Source organism: Hemicordylus capensis, chromosome 6 (assembly GCF_027244095.1).
Source record: "Hemicordylus capensis ecotype Gifberg chromosome 6, rHemCap1.1.pri, whole genome shotgun sequence".
NCBI lineage: Eukaryota > Metazoa > Chordata > Lepidosauria > Squamata > Cordylidae > Hemicordylus > Hemicordylus capensis.
Window position 1 is genome coordinate 23,338,800 of NC_069662.1, and position 6,000 is coordinate 23,344,799.

The following is a 6,000-nucleotide window of genomic DNA, read 5'->3' on the forward strand; positions in this document are numbered from 1 at the left end:
CCCTACCCTGCAGTAGTGTCAGGAAGGGGCATGTGTCTCACTTTAACAGAATGCATTAAGTTATTATTTAAGTAGTAGAAAGGCAAATCTTCCATGTAGTTCAGCATTTTGCTTCCCATGGTGGTCAGCCAGATGCTTCTGGGAAAGCCACAAGCGAAAGCATCAGCTCTCATTTCATAGGGCCCCAACCACCAGCATGCAGTTGGCACGTGACTTCTGAACATCTTTTCCTCTTTGTGTCTTTGTTTTTAAAGTTTGTTACTGCTTTGGGAATGTTATTTAGACAATTGTAAATTAAATAAATGAACATTTCATGCCTTTGTCTCATTTCCTTTTTTAGAATAATCTATTGAAGAAAACAAAGCTAATTCCTGACCCCATTCTGATCCTTTCATTTACCACTTCTGGTACGCTTCTTTCATACTCTCCTTGAACTGCTCTATATTAGTCTGTGTAGGATGAAAACAACTGTGAGCTTTGAAGAGTACCCTCATGGCACCAAGGCCATGGCACACAGGAACTGAGTCCATGTGATAGAGGTGGGGGGCCTGCTCAAGCGGCTTATGGAGAAAACAGTAGCCCAGCGGAGGCAAGAGGAAGGACTGTGGGTAGGTATGTCTGTTCTTTAGTACATGAGCCAGCTTGGGGCGGGCGTGGGGGAGTACCACCTGGGAGGACGAGTGGCACTTAATGCTTATTATGATTTTTGACAAAGTCTGCACCCCTAGAGATGGAAAATAGGTGATGATATTGCAAAACTTTCTGTTTCTAGTGCGTTATCATGCTTTTATTGTCCCGGCCATCAGGCCTACAGTGGCCAAATTTGCAGTGGTGTTTTTAAGAGCTTTACAAACACAAAAGCGACTATAGCGTTGTATTGATGTTGGAGGAATGGAAATGAACATTGACAGGAATGTCCTCCTAAGATTACTCCATGGAGAGAGTGCAACAATTTATTCATTTGTTACCCTAACCCTTTCTTCGGTGAAGAAATGACTGCAATTTTACTCTAATGGTTTAGGGGTAGGGATAAAGAGAGAGTGATTACACAGAGACAGAGGTAAGTGCAATAATGCTAGCGTCTGTTTTCCATCTCTAGGGGGTAGACGTTTTCAAAGATCACTATGGGCATTCATCCCCTGAGATGGTACTGATGGCCAAAATGTGTGAGTCCAGGCTCATGGGCTGAATCCATTGGTTTGGCTGGAGACTCTTACTGGTGCATATGAAATGTACTACCTACCCTCTGATCTGTGCATATGTTTTCTTGATCTTCCATAACCTTGTTTGTGGTTTCAGCTTCTCAAACCAAGTGTCCAGTGTTTTAAGTTGTTTTTATTTGATGGTACCTGTCCGCAGACCTACTTTTTGTCCCATATACAGACTAGTCATGCTAGCTGAGAGAATATTGATTAGTGGTTTGTAACCAAATTGCTATGCTCCAGTTTTTCACTTCTCTGCTGCTTTCAGAACTGATGGCATGTTGTGGCTAAGTGGCAAAAAGCATTTGAAATAATTTAAGCTGTGACTCTTAGGAACATAGGAAGCTACCATATATTGAGTCAGACTATTGGCCTATCTAGCTCAGTATTGTCTTCACAGACTGGCAGCGGCTTCTCCAAGGTTGCAGGCAGGAACCTCTCAGCCCTATCTTGGAGATGCCAGGTAGGGAACTTGAAACCGTCTGCTCTTCCCCTGAGAGTGGCTCCATCCCCTGAGGGAATTATCTTCCAGTGTTCACACTTCTAGTCTCCCATTCATATGCAACCAGGGCAGACCCTGCTTAACTAAGGGGACACATCATGCTTGCTACACTACTCCACAAGACCAGCTCTCCTCATTCTTTCTGAGACATTGCTCAGTAAATCTTGATTCCCTGCAAGAGCAAAGCTACAAGACAGTGGGGCCTAAATGAGAAGCCACTGTCAACTATCTTCCATTTTCAGTAACTGACTTGAAAGCTGCCTTAAAATAAAAAATCAAATGCAAACTTCAGTGTGGAGCTGCTGAGTTGAAATTCATATGCAGATTTGATGCTATCAGGCTTGGACAGAATGGGTGTGGTTAATTGTTCCCCTTTAAGTGTTTATGTACATAATTAATTTTGCTTTACTAAATCCATTAACAGTTGCGAAAGGTGCACACCCACTCTGATTGGATCTTTTACCCTTTTCACTGAACCTTGTTAGTATTTTGCATAGCAAAGGGATACACCTCTTGTAATGCTGGGACTTCTGCCCTCACTTTATAATAACACTTCCTCCCACTACCCCAACTTTATGTGTGTGTGTGTGTGTGTGTAGATAGATACCTAATGGCATAGCGGGGAAATGACTTGACTAGCAAGCCACAGGTTGCTGGTTCGAATCCTTGCTGGTATGTTTCCCAGACTATGGGAATACACCTATAGCAGTGATATAAAAAGATGCTGAAAGGCATCGACACCAACTCGAAGGCACACTTTACTTTAGATAGATATGCCTAGTGTGGTGTAGTGGTTAGAGTGTTGGACTTGGACTGGGGAGACCTGCATTTAGATCCCCATTCAGTCATTTAACTCACTGGGTGACTCTGGACCAGTCATGTATCTCTCAGCTTAACCTACCTCACAGGTTATTGCATGTAACCAAATAGCCTCTACTGCAAAAAAGCTTATGCCCCAATAAGTTTGTTTTTAAAAACAAAATTGAATTCTTTGTTTTTTTCTATAGCAGACTAATAGGGTTCCTCCTCTAGAACCTATCTCAGATATTCTTGTTGTATAGTCAACTGTAAGGATAAACTGTGGTGAGGGTGTTAAAGCACATGGTTCCACCCAAGCTTTAAGAATAGTGGCACCCTTCCTGTCCCTGTTGTTTGGGGTCAGTGTCAATTTTTCTGATACATTCTAGATGTATGTGGGGGTGTTTGGGGGGGGGGGTTTGGTGCAGGAGAAATGTGGGGATTCATAGGATGGTAATTAAGATGATTTAATTTGCCCCACCCCATCTACCATATTTATCTGCTCCTTTTTGAACCAGCAAAGGCCCTGAATAGCGCAGCTGCACATCTCAACCCTCTAATGGCTGGCTGACAAAGGTGCTTTCTGGTTATCACAGCACAAGAGCAATTTTATGTGATTTTAGTGCTTTAGACAAGTCTATGAATGAACACCAATCCTAGCAGGTTATGACCTCCTCTTTTTATAATAGTTTTCATTTGGTTTCTGTGACAAAATGGCTTTAAAAAACTTGCTTGTTCTTCAGAGTCTACAGTTGTATCTTTTTAAAAGCCTTAAGTAAAACTTGTTTAAACCTCATTCTTAATCTCTGAAATCTCTAGAAATATCAATGTGGGGGATTTTAGCTAAAGATTGACATTTCCCAAATTATCACTGATAATTCCTTTCTTTAGGTCATGGGTTCTCAAACTTGGGTCCTCAGGTGTTGCTGGACTACAACTTCTATTATGGCAAGGGATGATGGGAGTTGTAGTCCAAAAACATATGGGGACCTAAGATTGAGAACCCCTGCAGAAGGGCCTGCTCAGCAGGGAAGAGCAACAGCAGAATGCATGTGAATAATATGAAAAGCACTGTATGCACCCCTGAGGCATAAGAACTTTGGCTAACAGTTTTGTAGTCACATTCTTCAATTCCTGGGCAATTACCACAGAGAGGGAAAGTAAAATAATACAACTACTCCAGTCGGTAATCTGTATGAAATACAGCTACTAATCTGTCCCAATCAATGCAGTTGCAGCTTTGGAAAAGGCAGTGATCTGTTGGCCACTTCTATGGCCAACACTTCTATGTGAGAGCCATTATCCACTGTGCTGACCTGTACTTTTCTCAGTGCTGGAAGAGCTATTTAAGAGAGACAGAGTCTTCTCTTAAGAGCCCTTGGAAAAAAGCAATGGGAAAGGCTATACTTCCCAGCATTCTGTGCATGCCCTCCAAGATGGTGCAGGGACTCAAGAGGTCTCTGTTTCCCTTAAAAGAGGGCATTTAGAGTTGATGGGGGCCACCAATTGCCCCCAGGCCTTACACTGAAGAACACTGTACATACACTCCCAGGGTAAGTCAAAGTCACTTTGCCCATTTGTCTTGATTTCAAAGACCTGGTAGTTCTTATTTATTTATTTATTTATTTATTTATTTTTGCATTTTTATACCGCCTTTCATTAAAAAATAACCCCAAGGCGGTTCACAAAAGTTAAAAACATACAATAAAAACACAATAAAAACATCATGCTAAAAGTATAAACACATATAAAAACAAGCATAAAACAATACAACAGATAAAAACACCCACAGCAGCAGTAAAAACGATTATGTAAAAGCCTGGGTAAAAAGCCAAGTCTTTACAAGCTTTCTAAAAGCCGTGATGGAGTCTGAGGAACGAATGGCCACTGGGAGAGCATTCCAGAGTCTGGGGGCAGCAACAGAGAAGGCCCTGTCCCGAGTGCACGACAGCCGGGCCTCTCTCATTGTTGGCACCCGGAGCAGGGCCCCCTCAGATTAAAAGTTAAGATTCAAAGCAGACTGAGGTGTCCCTAAGGTGGTTGGATTCTGGAGGCCTACATTTATATAATATTAGACATCTCTGTGCTTTTTGAAATCCCATGGAGAATAAAATTTCTAGGTTATAGTGTTCTTTGTTAGCAAACAACCTCCTGCCCGACCCCTGTCCCTGTTGGAAGCTCTGACTTACTAGCAGAAGTACTTTGGTATATGGGTATTTGGCATCACAGAGGAAATTAAGCTATCTGTGTCAGATAGCAGCACTATCAGTAAGGAAACTGCCTGCAAACAGCTCATTCCCTACTAATTAGTTATGCAATTCTCAAGGAAGCATGAGAGTTCCAAGGACAAAGGAGATATTAATGTGCCAGACTCTGCCAGAGGAAAGGTGAGACTAAGGTGGCAATAATCTAATCAAAGATGGCTTTAACCTAATAATTAGATCCTGAGATGTAATCAGCGGCATGAACTCAGAAGACTGTATGCCCATCCGTAACAAAACAGCTTTTTGTTCGGAGTCTTTCCTCTGAATGGTTGCAGTTACACCCTGCACCACCTTTCCAGATCACCCCCTTACACCTTTTGCTCCTAAACCCCACCTGTGAGGGGTTTTTATCTCCATAGTCATCAGTGGTTGTATTTTGAGTATTATTGCCCACACACAACTGTTTGTGTTTTTAGTGCAACCAAGGTTGCCAAATACTCTCATTTGCATTGTGTTTGTTATTTCAATAAACTTCAATTCAGAGACAAGCCTAGTCTCTGAGTCCATTGCTCTCTTGGGGTACTTTAACACTGATATGTGTGTCTAGACTGTGATCTCTGGTTACTGCACACTTGTTAATTTGGTTTCACAGCTAATTCCCACAATTTAAGCAAAAGCATTCTTATATACATGGTAGTTCACATGTGTCTGAGCAAGTGTGGTAACAGCTTTGCTTGTGGTTCCATGCCCTCTTATAAATGGATTCAAGGAAGGTGGAAAGCACTGGCGATTTTCAACCCCAGCACAGGCACCTTCCAGTGGTTATTTGGATTTTCAGTTACACTCCACACACGGGGGCTCAGAAGTCACACACACAAACAATGCAATTCTATCTATGTTTACTCAAAAGTAAGTCCCATTGTGTCCCAGTAGTCCCGTTGCGTTATTCCCAAGAAAATGTGCGTAGGGCTACAGCTTAAGAGTCGACCGAAGGCTGCAATCCTATGCAAATTTACTTGGGAGCAACTCCCACTGAACAGAGTGGGACTTCGTTCTCTGTGTAAACAGTGGGAGGCTTACGGATGGGAGGGATGCCTTTTGCCGTTTCCCCAGCAACGGGATACAGAAGCGCGCCGAATAGTCCTCATCTCAGCGACCGGGCACTTGTCACGTCACGGATTGCCATGGCAACACTTAGAAGCGTGAACCAATAGGAAAAGGGGAGCTCCGTTAACCTTCGGTGACGGCGCCAGGCGCCTTGGCTCTCCCGGCAGGATCTCTCTAGGCCCGAGCA